The sequence below is a fragment of the Cajanus cajan genome, chromosome 4, assembly GCF_000230855.2.
Source record: "Cajanus cajan strain Asha chromosome 4, NIPB_CcT2T_4, whole genome shotgun sequence".
NCBI classification, from domain to species: domain Eukaryota; kingdom Viridiplantae; phylum Streptophyta; class Magnoliopsida; order Fabales; family Fabaceae; genus Cajanus; species Cajanus cajan.
In genome coordinates this window covers 48948354-48965084 of record NC_138520.1, presented here as the reverse complement: position 1 = coordinate 48965084, position 16731 = coordinate 48948354, and the positions used below count along the sequence as shown (strand labels likewise).

The 16731-nt window shown below is 34.4% G+C and overlaps 1 long non-coding RNA gene across 1 annotated transcript; it reads left to right on the top strand.

Annotated features, from left to right (window-relative positions):
- Positions 1-14071: 14071 nt before the first annotated feature.
- Positions 14072-16529, top strand: LOC145957063 (uncharacterized). Its single transcript, XR_014433489.1, has 2 exons — positions 14072-16180; positions 16333-16529. It is a non-coding gene; the product is annotated as an uncharacterized LOC145957063 (long non-coding RNA).
- The last annotated feature ends 202 nt before the right edge of the window (positions 16530-16731 follow it).

The following is a 16731-nucleotide window of genomic DNA, read 5'->3' as shown; positions in this document are numbered from 1 at the left end:
TAACAATATGTATGTGTGTGTGTGCTTGTTTATATATTATGGAATATTGTAAACCCATAAGGAAAGTTGTGTTGTGATGACTAGGGATCTATTTTTGTTTTTAGAAAATTATTTTTGTTAATGATCTTTGAGGTCCCCTTTATATATATTGCCAGATATCCAATTTTGTTCATGATTGACAATCCTAAGGTATATGATGTGTTATGTGGTGTGCCTTGTGTTTTATACCTAAGTAGTAACTTGTGGAGTCATTACACTAAGGATATTTCATAGTCTTGTACGAATGCAGTGTACATGTAGTCGTTTCTTTTTATCAAGTGTGTTTAAATGTTTGTTATTTACACCTTTGAATTAGATAATTGAGATCATAGGTAATATTCAAATAATTATGAAGCCACCATTTTTTCAGTTCACTTAAGACACAAAAAATTGAAGGTTGACCCTGTTTCAGGCACTACATAATATAATGTTTCCCTACTACTAGTTTCATGTAGAAAATTAATGATAATGCTTCATTGTTAACAAATTGTATAATCTTTATTTGAGGGTTTTAAGCATCACTATTCTATAAAAAATTTGATGGAACTATAAGAACAAGAGTCCTAACTACCTGTTCCTCCACTAGTTTGTCAAAGAAAAATCTAAATTCTAAGGATGTAAGCTTTTCGTTGGGCATTATGATAGGATCATGAGTGAGTTATTTGGACGAATTATTTTTGCTCATGATATAAGTAAGTATAGATGAATATGCAATGCATAACTATAAAATTCGTTAACTTTGCCCAAAAAGAAATGGTAAACTTCCCTACATTGAAAGATAAATATGCAATGCATATTACAAGTGACATTTTATCTAAAACTAATGCAACTAAGTCTAGATTGTTAAAATAATAGCACACTAAGAAAATGGGGATTGAATTGGTGGAATAAAAAAAATTAATCAAAAAAGTGTGTTTCTTCCCTTAGATTAAGTCTTGAAAAAGTTTTTTGTTCTAAAAAGATTTCTTTAATGAATTGATCAAACATTTAGAACCCAATTTTTCATTGTAATGAATTAGAGAATCTTCAATCGATCAAGGCAACATATCAAGAATAACAAGAAACAAGAGATAAAACAAAGAAAAGATCACAAAACAAGTTTTATACCGATTCACTTTCAAAATGAAAGCTACATCTAGTCTTTTATAATCCACTATTGATTAAAGTACTTCCACTATATGAAAAAAGTTGTAATTTAATCAAACTTGATCAACACTAGACCACAAGCCTATCTAATATCCCTTAATAGAGATCCTTAGTTCAAATTTTCAATTACAAAACCCTTCCCTAACCTATACACTTGAGAAACCATATCTCAAGATTACACCCTTTTCAAATGGATATACAAACTGTTAACTGTCAATTTTACCTAAATATAATGCATGCTTTTGTTGTAAATTGGCATAACTTAATTCCTTGTTTTCTTTAGAAATTGCCCGAGATAGCACAGTTTGTCAATATATTCTTAATTCATTCGACCAATGTGTTATGTGTGCATGTTATGTAGTCAATGTGTATTCGATGCTATCTGAATTGTTTGCTTGGATGAGTTTGTTTGGTAATTTACTTTTCTATGAATCATAAAAAAGTAAATAGCTAGCAAGAATGATAGTGCAACTATTGATACTTTTTAGGCTTTAGCACAAGCTATGTTGAATCAGAATGCTAGAAGAACAATTGAGAATAAGTAGTTGGATAAATTCTAAAGGAACAAGAAGGATAAATAGATTTTTCAAGCCATGGAGTGCCTTAATGCCCAGAAAGTGGCCTTTAGCAACTTTATGTTGTTTAAAAAAGTTCTATATTGGTGAGGGAGCACCTTGTAGAGGATGATAGTGGTAGCTACACCAATCACTTGGGATAACATTGAAAGGGTTGGAGAAGTACTTCTTAGAAGATATAGAGAATCAAAAGGAGATGGAGTTTCTAGAGTTTAAGTAAGGTGACACCATTGTAGCAGAGTACGCCACAAAGTTTAAGGAGTTAATGTGTTACTTTTTCTAGACAAAAGATAAACACTAGAAGGGGGTTGAATAGTATCTTTAAAAGCCTCGCACATTTTTCATAGTGAAGCTGTAATGCTAATCAAGTGAAGTGTAAAGAGTAGTCAGATGAAACATATGTATTTTTATACTGGTTCATCTCAATCATCAAGATTATGCCCAATTCTAAATCCAATATGCTTGAATGCCACTATCTTTAAATAAATATACAAGTATTCTTTCAACAAGCCACTTCTGGCTCAATCATAAGTATTTTTTGACTTACCTCTTCAAGCAATTATCCAAGTATTCTTTTCACAACAAGCCTCTTCAGGTTTAACAACCAAGTATTCTTTTACAATTAAGTCTCTTTAGGCTCAAAATAAGTATTCTTTTATAGACAAACCTCTTCAGGCTTAACCTTATAATAATGGTTATAAAGGTTACAAAATGTTGTATTCATCCCACTTAGACATTATACAACCAGTATAAAGCAGTAAGTTTTTTTTTTTATATAATAAAGAATGAAGCTCACACACAAGTATGATTTACAAAGAATGTTTCTTCATGTGTGTTTTTATAAAAACCTTTTCATTATATCTATTCTTTTCTTTCTTGAGGTTTGAAACTTTTTATATAGTAGCTTGAAGAAGATGACCGTTACAACACTTTGAGTTTAGTTCATAAGTTTGTTTCGTCTGTCTTTATCATCTTTTCTTGTGATGGTAGAGAACTGTCATAACCGAGATTACGACGGGATAACGGTAACCTTTCTTTTTCGATGGAGCCGCCACCAATATTTTATTTTAAGGAAAAAACATTGGAAAACCCTTTAACAGATAATCTTTAAAATCAAAGTTGGGTTCGGGAGTCAATTACGTGTAGGGAAGGTATTAGCACCCTACGACACCTGTAAAAATAATACCTTTAATTAATTGCACAAAATTATATAAATTTATAAATATTTAATTTACTCCTTAGAAATGTATATATGTATATATTTTTTTTTATTTTTTTTTAAATGTGAGAAATGTTTCTTTTGTATTTCTATTAGAAAGTCATAGGGATTTGAGTTAGCAAATGACTAATCAATAAACCCTAACAATAACATTAAAGATAGAATTGCTATTCAATTAATGTTATTGATAATCATTTTTATTTTCATAAAATGATAATTTTTAATTTATCTTGTGCATAAAAACTTTGGATAGCAAATGACTATTCTTTAAGCTTTTACGATTTACATATGATATTAAAGGTAGAAACGCTACTCAATTAACATCATAAATCGTTGCACACAAGAAGATAATTTATATGTGGAATAAACCTCTTTTATTTATTTCCATTTCTTTTATAAAAAAAAAGGAACTTGTATAAGAATTTAAGTTAGCAAATGACTAATCATTAAACCCTTAAAATCAAGTAACGTCGAAGATAAAAATGTTATTCAATCGACATTGTTATTTGTTGTATATTAAGTACTTTCTAAACGATGACTTTGAAGATAACAAATCATATTCACTATGTACATGCAATTATTTTCAACAAAAAAATGAAATAAAATAAAATAAATAAATAATAAATAAAATAAAAAAGAGTCAAGAAAAGAATATGATACCGTTGAATCTTGAAAGATGAGGTGCTTTCTGGCTACCTTCCACACTACACAGATGCCTTACAGATCTCAAGAAATACAAAGAGAGAGAAATTTTGAGCTCTAAAAAGTCTTGGACAAAATTTTCCAGCCTCGAAAACTATGCCCGAGTCTTCTATTTATAAACGTCAGAAGTTGCCAGAACATCCCGTTTCAAAATCGAAACAGCCCGTTCTGAAAATGGTTGTTATGTGTTAATTTTGTAACTGGAACGACCCATTCTAAACCTAGAACGGCTCGTTCCAGAGATGAGTTTAACACATAACTGGATACTCTAGAACGATTCGTTCCAAATGAAGATTGTTAGTCCTTTTTAATAACTTAGAACGGACCGTTCCAGTTTAGGAATGGCCCGTTCTATTTTAGGAACGACCCGTTTCAAGCATAGGTTTTATCCCTTTCTTAGGAGCTTGGAACGGCCTGTTCCAAACTAGGGTTTTAGGCCCTTTTAAGAACTTAGAACGGCCCGTTCCAAATTGGGAATGACCCGTTCCGATTTTGCAACAGTCCGTTCCTGGGTCCTAAAACCAGCTTGTTTGGGCTTCAAACTTCCTTGTTGTCATATGGTAATGACTTCATACTTTGGGAGCTCTTCCTCTTCATAGTAGGCGTTCATTTCATTGTTTTGGTGGGTTTGGATAAAATTGATTATTCACAGTTGCCCCTTTTTATTTATTTCTTATTAAATAATCTAAATAAGGCAATTTAAATTATTTGTGATAAGAAATGAATAAAGATGATTAATTTTATCCAGCTACCCTGGACATAGCTCTTGTGTTGGGATCGTCAAGTACTAGTGTTGGATGTTAAGGTTGAATGCTTGTACTGGAGTGGTCGAATGCTTGTGCTGGATCGATCGAATGCTAATGCTGAATGCTCGTGCCGGAGTGGTGATCGAATGCTTGTGTTAGATCGACCGAATGTTGGTGCCAATTCAATCAAATGTTGGTGCTAGATTGATTGAATGTTGATGAATTGAATACTAATGCTGAAGTGATGGTCGAATGCTTGTGCTGGATCGATCGAATGTTGGTTCCAATTCAATCAAATGCTGGTGCTAGACTGATTGAATGTTGATGAACTGAATGCTAATGCTGGAGTTGTTGAATTCTTGTGCTGTATCGACCAAATGTTGGTGCCAATTCAATCAAATGCTGGTGCTGGATTGATTGAATATTGATGAATTGAATGCTAATGTTGGAGTGGTGGTCAAATGTTTGTGCTGGATCGACTGAATGTTGGTGCCAATTCAATCAAATGCTGGTGCTGGATTGATTGAATGTTGATGAACTGAATGCTAATGCTGGAGTGGTCGAATGCTTGTGCTGTATTGACCAAATGCTGGTGCCAATTCAATCAAATGCTGGTGCTGGATTGATTGAATGCTGATATTGGATCGACCAAATGCTTGTGTTGAATTGGTCAATGGGTCGCGCCAGGTAAATACTGGGCTTATACAAAAGAAATTGTAACTTGTGCTAGGTAAGTACTGGACTTAAACAAAAAGTCATGTGCTAAGCAAGTACTTAGTCTAAAGACTCTGCTATTGGTTTTAAAGACTTAAGAAAACCTAATAATAGGTTCTAGGAAGTAAGAGATGCAACTGAAATGTGATGCAATGGTGATGTGATGTAAAATGTTATGAGACACAACTTTCAAGACTTAAAATTTTGTTTATTTCCCTTTTTGTTTTTGCTTTTGCTTTATTTTTCATAAATTCCTCATCGTGACACACAGCCAAGGATCATGGATGAGTAAGGCCTTTGGATACTTTTGACTTGAATGATAGTCGGTTATTCTCTTGAATTACCCTTAAGCTGTTGTAAGTACTTATGAGTTGAAACGTTATCCTGTTGGTTGCGCTTTGTAACATTTATCAGGAAATTATCATGCATACTGTGGCTTTTAAAACTCATAAAATAATTTATAATGCCTTGAATTTTTTAACATGTAACATGCATTTCCTTTCAATATATTATCATAAAATGCAAGAAGAATTGGCAACAAAGGAATAAGATAATCTTATTCAAGAAAGAAAATGTGTTTACAAAAGAAGTCATTGTATGACAAGAATGACAAATATATACAACGGTAGCAATGGGAGGTATTTATCATGTGAGTGACACTTTCCAGATGAACAATGCTAGTACTACACTTTAATAATCTTGATTGCTTGCCAATAAACTTGAGAGGATAATTCAATGTATTTTGCCCCAGTTTTTAGCTCTACCATGGCTTGCCCCAATTGATACCTCAAAAATTGGCATGATACTTATCTACTAGATTGCTTTTTCGGGTTTTCAACCTAGCATGTCGCTCTGAATTTGCTTAGATCGCCTTTTCAGGTTTTCAATGTAACCAGCTCTTTTTTTGTGTTTTTTACCCTTATTTTTTGCCTAGATTACTCTTTTGAGTTTTCAACCTAGTGGGCCACTCTAACTTTTGTTGCTTCAACTGCACCATTCATCTTTGGGCGATATGGGAAAGAGTTATGGAGCTGAATTTTAAAGTCAACACCTAATTCTATGAGTAATGATTCTACTTAATTCACATTTTGAGTCACATGGGTATATGAAGTGGCTTCAACCCATTTGGTAAAATAGTCAATAACAACTAGAATGAAGCGATGTCCATTTGACGCTTTCGGCTCAATGGGACCAAACATCCATTCCCCACATCGAAAATGGCCAAGGTGATGACAAAACATTAAGAAAAGTTGGCAAAGCATTGATGTTATCAGCATACATCTAGTATTTAAAGCAATCATTTTCCATTTCTTCACAAGTTTGATTAACTGCACAATCAAAATTATTTGATGCAACACTAGCATTGTCACTTTCAAGCACATTTTTCCACATTCTTTAAAGTTAGGAAAAGATTGGTAAAAAGATTAAGGAGAAAGGAAGAGGCAAAAGATGAAGGAAGAATGAATGCATTTATATTTAGTATTTAAAAGGAAATACATGAGCCCTTATTCAAAGAAATAAATCTTAAAGCCTTGGGCAGAGCAATAAGATTGGTATTACAAGAAAATTAACTTTAAATTTGAAATAAAAACCACAGGCAACTCGACAATCTCTCAATTATTAAGCTTCATGTTCGGTGGACAAGCGTAAACCAGACTAACATGTTCATCCTCACGAGGGTCTTGCTCAACAACAACTATTGAGTTTGGAAACTCAAACCCAACACTCTAAAAGCTTTCTCGCAGATCACTGATAGGGACCCCATCTACTCTCCTCAACAAAATTAACTGTCGGCCCTCCATGAGCTGGTAGAGGGTTGTTCCCAATATTAGGATTATCCTCTTTAAAGTTTAACCACCCAGCCTTAGTCAAACTTTGTACTGTAATTTTTAGTGCTCTACAATAGCTCCTGCATGATAATCATATTTGGAATTAACGTCGTATCCCCTAGGATATGGTGGTTCTATGGGCTTCATCGGGCAAGGTACTACTAGTGATTTTTGTAGTAGGAGAGGGAATAACTCAGTATAGTACATAGGGATAGGGTCAAACTTAATTGGTTTCTGATCTTGGGTATTTTGTGACCTCACATGGTTAGAATTTTGGTTCCATGGCTGGGTAGATTGAGGTGGTCGTGTTGTAGGTGTTGCGGGTGAAGCTTGCAGAGCTTGATGGATAGGTTGGTGAGGATATGGTGAGATGGTAGTGATATTTGGGTAGGCCATGTGAGGGGTATAGAAATAAGGATGTTGGTTGTTAGGTAACCTAGGGGAGTTGAATGTCACTGCATTTGTATCTCCTTCCTTTTTCTTTCCTGCACCATTTGAAAATTTTCTTGAACCAGCTATTTCACTAGAGTCAACCGCAATCTTCCCACTCCTCATGCCATTCTCAATCCTTTCCCGGATGATGACTATATCAGAGAAATTTGATAAAATATTACCAATCATCTTATCATAGAACGGTGCTAGTAAAGTATCAATGAACAGGGCTACTGCTTCTCTATCAGAAAAAGGAGGTTCCACTTGTGCTGCCACTTCTCTCCACCTTTGAGCATATTCCTTAAATGTCTCACCATCTTTTTTTGACATGTTGTGTAGTTCAAATCTATCTGGAACCATGTCAATATTATATTTGTATTGTTTAAGGAAATCATTAGCTAAATCCTTCCAGGAGCGGATATAGGCCCATTTAAGATGCATATACAAATTCAAAGCTGCCCCAGTTAACAAATCCTGAAAATAATGAATAAGTAACTTATCATTGCGAGCATATGTTGCCATCTTTCTGCAATACATGGTTATGTGATTCTTTGGACAGCTTTTTCCTTTATATTTATCAAATCCAGACACTTTGAATTTTAAGGGAAACTCTATATTTGGAACCAAACAAAGATCGACAACTTCACTGACATCATAACTACCTCCTTCCACAACCTTTAGCCTCTCTTCTAACATTAATAACTTATCACTAGACTGAACATGCTCAATTCCAGAGGTTGGTTGATATCCCCCAGAAGTTTGGTGAGGATTCCCTTGGTTGATAAAACTAGAATTTTGGGGTTGGTATGGAACTTGATGTTTATAAGAGGTGACATTCATGGGTGAAACCTCAGGTTGGGTAGGTTGCATTTGTGTAGGTGGCTGATTCACCAATGGTTGGTGCTTATCCAGAGGATCCATGATTGTTGGAGGTGTGTAGTTGAGCGGAAGGCCATATGGTGGCCATTGGACCTCTAGAGGATCAACTTGTTGACCGAATTTGTTAAGATGCAGAGTTAATAGTTGTGCTGGGGTTGGGGTAAAGCCAGGTGGATATGTAGGAGAAGTTGACAATTCTCCTCTAGCTACTAGAGGGGTCCCTTAAACATTTTTCACTTTTATAGACTGCAACATCTCTAGAATTTGGGCCATTTATTCCTTCAATTGATTGATATCGTTTCTCAGTTCTTCGTTCATTCCTCCATCTCATCCATGATCTTGGTCTAAAAGCTTGTTCTATAACGATGCCGAGGAAACACTTTGTTTTTTTTTCTTTATTATTTTCTGAATACAAAGTGAATTTTATGAGTATAAAAGAAAAGGAAGAAGAAACAAATTTTGGAAAAAATTGATTTTGTATTCAAATTGAAGAGCGATTCCCCACATCTCAACGCTAGAGGCAAAAAAAACCCTTAGGTCATACAATGGTTGACACTTATTTCAAGGGAGCATTCACTCCTCAATGGATAAGGTCATCTTACTAGCAATGCAACAGTACGAACCACATTTTCAAACAAGGATCAATCATCTCAAGATCAAAATGTGATTAACAATCACTCAAGGGAGAATTATCTCCTCAATAAATGATGTCTAAAACAAGTTATATATCAAGTCAAATGTGCTATTATTTTGGCAGATCTTACCTACCCTTTGGAGATCATATTTTAGCACATTTATCCTGATACTCTTGCTTAACCCTGATGCATTGCTAATATGCCCCTAATATGCATGTATGCATGGCCTTCCATCATTTTTATCTTTTATTTGTTTATTTAAAAAATTATTTTGGGCAAAAAAAATAATCTAGATGCTAAAATGATCTTGGATATGAATGTATGGTGCATGAGTGTATTAACATATTTGTTTTTTGTTAGTATGAACATATATAAAAGGAGGGATAAATGGTAGTACAATGTGACCTATTACGGTAAACCTAGGGTAGGAAATTTCTAAGGTTAACATCCTACTTTGGAAGGTCAATAAGTCCACCTATTAGTGCATGGTTTTGTGGGTAGATCTAAAAACTCCTCAAGATTTATTGGTCCCCAGGTTGCCCTTATCATATAAATAAGGACCTAGCGCATGAATCAATCACATGTAGGGAACATACCCTCTCAATATGATTAACCCATGCTACTAGTAACAACCTAAGCAGTAACTCAACAACGGTCAAGTCAGCATCAAGCCCCTCAATAACAGTCATCAAGCCACCTTCTCTTCTTACGCTCGCACAGGCTCGGGTATAGAGCTCAAAGTGTGTGAGGTACAAGTGTTATGAGTTGTGGGGTAACAAACAGACATGCAAATAAAATAAATAAAACTCTAATTTCAGCTTAAATCCAAACAAAACATGCGTAGCAAAAAAACAACAAAATAAATAAGTAAATAAATAAAAAATAAAATAAAATAAAAGGGAAAAATTAATATTTATAAAGTCATAATTTTGTGCAATTAATTTAATAAGGTCTGACTCTCAAAAGTCCCCAGTGGAGTCGCCATTGTCGTAACCGGGATCATGACGGGATGACGGTAACCTTTCTTTTTCAATGGAGCTGCCACCAATATTTTATTTTAAGGGAAAAAAATTGGAAAACCCTTTAACAGATAATCTTTAAAATCAAAGTTGGGTTCGGGAGTCAATTACGTGTAGGGAAGGTATTAGCACCCTACGACGCCTGTAAAAATAGTACCTTTAATTAATTGTGCAAAATTATATAAATTTATAAATATTTAATTTACTCCTTAGAAATGTATATATGTATATATATATATATATATATATATATATATATAATTTTTTTTTATTTAATGTGAGAAATGTTTCTTTTGTATTTCTATTAGAAAATCATAGGGATTTGAGTTAGCAAATGGCTAATCAATAAACCCTAGCAATAACATTAAAGATAGAATTGCTATTCAATTAATGTTATTGATAATCGTTTTTATTTTCATAAAATGATAATTTTTAATTTATCTTGTGCATAAAAACTTTGGATAGCAAATGACTATTCTATAAGCTTTTACGATTTACATGATATTAAAGGTAGAAACGCTACTCAATTAACATCATAAATTGTTGCACACAAGAAGATAATTTATATGTGGAATAAACCTCTTTTATTTATTTCCTTTTTTAAAAAAAATGAACTTGTATAAGAATTTAAGTTAGCAAATGACTAATCATTAAACCCTTAAAATCAAGTAACGTCGAAGATAAAAATGTTATTCAATCGACGTTGTTATTTGTTGTATATTAAGTACTTTCTAAATGATGACTTTGAAGATAACAAATCATATTCACTATGTACATGCAATTATTTTCAACAAAAAAGTGAAATAAAATAAATAAAATAAAAAAGAGTCAAGAAAAGAATATGATACCGTTGAATCTTGAAAGATGAGGTGCTTTTTGGCTACCTTCCACACTACACAGATGCCTCACAGATCTCAAGAAATACAAAGAGAAAGAGAAAAATTTTGAGCTCTAAAGTGTCTTGGACGAAATTTTCCAGCCTCGAAAACTATGCCCGAGTCGTCTATTTATAGACATCAGAAGTTGCCAGAACGGCCCGTTCCAAAATTGGAACGGACCATTCTGAAAATGGTCGTTATGTGTTAACTTTGTAATTGGAACGGCCCGTTCTAAAACTAGAACGGTTCGTTCCATAGATGAGTTTAACATATAACTCGATACTCTAGAACGACCGTTCCAAATGAAGATTGTTAGTCCTTTTTAATAACTTAGAACAGACTGTTCCAATTTAGGAACGACCCGTTCTATTTTAGGAACGACCTGTTTCAAGCATAGGTTTTATCCTTTTTTTAGGAGCTTCGAACGGCCTGTTCCAGTTTAGGAACGGTCCGTTCTAAACTAGGGTTTTAGGCCCTTTTAAGAACTTGGAACGGCCCATTCCAAATTGGGAACGACCCGTTCCGGTTTTGCAACAGTTTGTTCCTGGGTCCTAAAACCAGCTTGTTTGGGCTTCAAACTTCCTTGTTGTCATATGGTAATGACTTTATACTTTGGGAGATCTTCCTCTTCATAGTAGACGTTCATTTCATTGTTTTGGTGGGTCTGGATAAAATTGATTATTCATAAGAACCATTTGATTCATTTAATGTGAGTATTAAATGCATTTCACTGAATGACACCTCTTATTTGATCAAGGAGGCTACTTATCAACTTTCCATACCAAACTAAACTTACAGAAGTAATGTTAATGTAGAGTAACTATAAAAATGACCTTATCTACTTTTCTCCGTGATTTTAGAGATCTTATTTGTAAAAAAAAAAACATGATTTTTATCTTTAATAGACTTGTGAGTTCCAAGATGGCTTTCTAGTTTGATTTGTTAAGAAATGAAGCATTCAATACAAATTTTGTTGTTAGTCTCAATAAATAGTAAGCATTTAATGTATATGAGGTAGACTATATGATTTGCCCGATTTTTATTATCTTATAGTCAATTTGTGTTTTACACTTCATATGATAATCATTTTCAAAGATATTTTTGAAGATGTTTCTTAGAACATTTACTCATATAAAAATGTTTTATTTGTTAGCATTAAATCTTGAGGGATCGAAGATCATATTTTGACTTAACAATCTCCCCCTTTTTTATGGTGACAAATACATTTTTGTATTTTTGAAATGTTCATTTTTCTTTATTTGAGAAAATATTTTTGCTTTGGTAAGACAAAAATACTTTTGTCTTTTTGAAATGCTTTAATTTTTTCAAAAAGTGTTTTTCTTGAAAACAATTATGACCTTTTAAACTTGAAAAACCTTTTTATTTTTGCCTAAAAAAAATTCTTAAAAACAAAGAGGCGATTTGGATACGTTTAGATTAAATTGATGTAAGACACACATCTAAGACATTGTATGATCATTTAATCATATTGATTTTTACGAGTACACTTCTTTTAAAGACATGTATCATCTCTTATTTACTTAGTTCTATCATTATTCGAAATAACATTTGAGATAGACTAAGTAATTATATCAGGATAGCTAGAATGATATTTAATTAATCTTTTAGACTAAGTGTGCGTACATATCTTATCAACTATAGTCTTGGAATTTTAGAGCTAAATTAATTATATATATGGCATAACATGCTTGATTTTATCTCTTTCTTATCATGACAATTAAAGAATATTGGAGCATATAAGAACATATTTTTCTACCCTAGGTGTTAGAGCATATATAATCAGACCATATATGCCTACCTTAGGTGCTATATGCAATGCATAGAAGACTCTCCCCAAAAATGTGCATGATCTGACGAATATAACTTGCATAAAATAGAGCAAATATAATGTATACTAAATAGAGCATATTGTTCAAAATTTTGAAAACATTTGATCTAAGCATTCAGAAAATAAAATAAATCAAAGCAAATAAAATAAATCAAAGCGAAAGAAATAAAAAAAATAATTAATCAAATCAAAAACTTAATCATTCTCCCCTTTTTGACACTAGCAAAAGTTAGTCTAAGGCATCCTCTTTGTCAAAGCTCAAATCGATATTAAGGCAACATAACTTGTTGAATTTCCTTTCAGTGCATGCTTTCCTTTTCAGAGTGTAGTACAGAGCTTGGTAGAGGCCAATTATCACCTTGTTGTGGTCTTCTTTAGTAGAGAGTGAAGGGAGAGGTGGAGTTGTGTATGGTGAAGAAGCAGGTGAAGTAAAGAGTCTTGATTGGTCTAGAAACCTAAACATTATCTTATATAGAAAGATTATATTCCCATGAAAAAATATATGAAAAATAATGTTATATGGGGAATTAATGATATATGTATAACTAAGGTCTAATAAAAAGAGTATTGAATGGAGTAGGCTCGACCTTGGAAGGGAGAAGGTAGACAATAAAGAAGTAACCCTTCGCTAAGGGAAGTCATTCAGGCTTCTTATTGGCAAGATAAAGAGCCTAGGAGGTATGATGTTATGCATAATGGTCATGTAGTTTGTCAAACTCATACTGAGGCATATTCTCCTTGCCTTTGCAGATGAAGTGAATTGTAGGCTTACAGACATAGTCTTGCATGTAAAACTTTGTCCAAGGCTGAATCATCCATGGTCTTTATAGCTCACCAAGTGCAAAAGGAAGGTTGTGAGAAGTGCTTTCAGTGCTCAATTCAATAGTAGCTTTAAAGTTGAGTAAATTTTACATTTTGCCTTGCTGCTGCTTAACAATCTAAAGAGTTTCGCCATCCAGCCAGGAAAGGCAATTCAAGTTGATCTCCCTTGAAACACATTGCATCAAAGTAGTGCAATAAATAACAATGTCAGGTTCAGTACTTAGACACATCCATTCATAGTCCTAAAAATTGATGAAGAAGGAACATTTGTTGGAGTTATACATGGGAAAAGTCTAGTAATCATCGGTTAACATCTCCTCCTTTAGGTACTCCATCTCCCATGCTTCTTTAGTGTTTGTGCTACCATCATCAAACTCGAACATAGCAAAGGGTAACACTGCAAAGATGAAGTCATCTAGGTCCCTTTAGTTTGGTTCCACTATGGAGCTATCAATGTTGAGTGGTTCATCATTTAGAATCACCTCCGTTGACACTATGACATCAAAAATAGCATGCACAGATTCCACCAAGATTAAAAACTATGGTACAGTAGGGATGCTAGATGGACTAGGCAAGTCCAAGCTCTTAACTGTTAGAAAAGAATGGCACAATCCAAGAGGGGGGGTGAATTGGATTCTATGACACTTTAAAATTTTTCAGAGTATTTAGGATCTTTATTTCAATTAAACTTTTCTAAAAATGAATTTTCAATGAAGTTTATTAAAGACTTGTTATAGAAGAATGAAACCTATATGTTTTCTTGATTACCCAATAATGAGGTTCAAAGTTAACACCAATATGTAATGCTTTAATTCAGTTTAAACCAACATTATTCATGCACACATGTTAATCAAGAACAATCTTCTTTAATGCACAATCAAGATATTACACAAAGTAAAAGATAAGGGTAAGAGAAGATTTCACAAGTCTTTTATCCTAGTTCAGCCACTCCACATGTGACCTACATCCAGTCCTCAATCACAACCTGATCAAGATTTGTTCCACTATCTTAATGAAGAAGGTTTACAAGCATACCACACATGCATATACTCCTACATTCAAGATAACCACTTTCTTGACCTCAAGAAAGCACCCTTTGTAGAAACCCACTACAAGAATTCCTTACCACTTGAGAAACCCTCTCAAGATTTACAAGTATTCACAAAGAATTAAGGAACGAATTCACCTGGAATTCAGAAGCAAATCTTAATCTCTTCCCTTTCAAGAATGTGATGATGATGATGATCCTTTCAAAGTTTTTCACAAACGTTTTTCTTCTTGGATTCACAAAGAAAACTCTCCAAGATTGTCACAAAGACTTCACAAAAAAACTTTTCTAATTTTGATTCTCAATTCTAACTCTGTTTTGAAGTTTCAAAAAGTTCAAACTATTTATAAAAGTTTCAGAACCAGATAATCGATTATTTTAAAGAATAATCGATTATTTTGTTCTTCATGATTTCTGGAAATCAACCAAGTCTCAAAATAACTTCTTAACCTTTAAACTCATCATCATACACTCCCTAATCAGATTAGATATAGATTTAGCTTATGCACACAACACACACAAAAGATAAACTCAATCAAAACAATTTTATAAACTATTTCCTATTACATAGCACTTTCTTTTGACTTTGTTTTTGACTTCTAAGTTGTTGTTGTCCTTGGCACATATTTATTATCATCAAAACTCTTCAAACTTCAGAGGTGATCTCATCAAGCTCAGGCTCCCCCAATCTCAACAATCTCCCCTTTTTTGATGATGAAAAACCAAGCTTAGCTTTAACCATTTTGCTTTTGTTTTTTTCACATCACTACTACAAAATTACTATTTTACATCACTGCATCTACATCGGTTCCTCTACAAACGATGTAAATACGAAACGCGGTGGCAGTTTTGTAAATAAATTGAAGATGTAAACTATTCTACATCGGGTCTATTTCTGACCGATGTAAAAATCGAATGAGAATATTATTTTACATCGGCTTTTGCATTTAACCGATGTAAAACTGAATCCAAATTTTCACGACCCCTTTACTCTCTCGACACAACACTCTGGTGGGCACTCTCGCAGGCCTCTTGACACACATCGCCCTCTCCAACCTCTCCCTCCCCTCCTCCGACAACGCCGTTGCCATGGTCCTCTCGCGCCTCGCCCACGACCTCTCCGCCAAAACCCTAGCCTCCCACTATTCCCTCGAACACTACCTCGTCTCCAAAATCACCATCATGCTCACGCGCCTCCTCGCCACCAAGCTCTACCCGGAGTTCATTAATATCCCGGTGGGCCGGCACCGCCTCCTGGAAACCATCCAGGCTTTCGAGGAACTCACCTCCCTCCCCAACATGTGTGGCGCCATCGACACCACCCCCGTCCACCTCCGCTCTAGCCCTAACCCCAACACCTACCGTTGTCGCTACGGCTTCCCCTCCTTCCTCCTCCAGGTCGTCTCCGACCACAAGAAGATCTTCTGGGACGTCTACATCAAGGCCCCCGACGCCACCGACGACGCCACCCACTTCCGCGACAGCCTCCTCTTCCACCAGCTCGCCTCCAGCGACGTCGTCTAGATTATGTGCTCCCCTTTGTTGCAGCCGCGTGTGCAGGAATCCACATGAATTGATTAGGAAGTATGGCCTTATGTGCTGCAGGCAGTGCTTTCGCAGCAATGCCAAGGAAATTGGCTTCATTAAGGTATACATTTAGGGTGAGGTTCCCAGTACTAATATCTTACATTAGTTTAATGTGAATTTATGCTTTGGTGGTAGGTTAATTTGCTGTGATTCATCTATTGTCATGCCATGAGTTCTGATTACATTTTTTTGCTGCTGTTGTTGTTGTTGCAGTATCGCTAAAAGAGCTGATGTCTCCACTCAATCAATTTTATGTTCTGGCACTAGGATGTTTTAAGGAAGTTATGTTTGAAGAAACTTGAGACTTGGTTTTTTGTATCTAATTAATTATCAAACATTATTTGTTGAATGAAATATACTTTTATATAAATGGTTTTGGACTACTAGGTCCTCCATCCCTGATCCTTTAATTCTTCTGCAGCTATATGCGTTCACATCATATGGGTGAATATTCCCTGCAGTCACTCATCTCTTTATTTTTCTCCCTGCATTTTTTTCTCTATTGTTTTGGAGAAAGCAAAATTAAAGGTTGTGAATATGATAGTGTTAGATCCAATGGTGGTAAAATATCTTAGTGTGAATGTGGGATTCCCTTAACTGCAGGGAATCTGG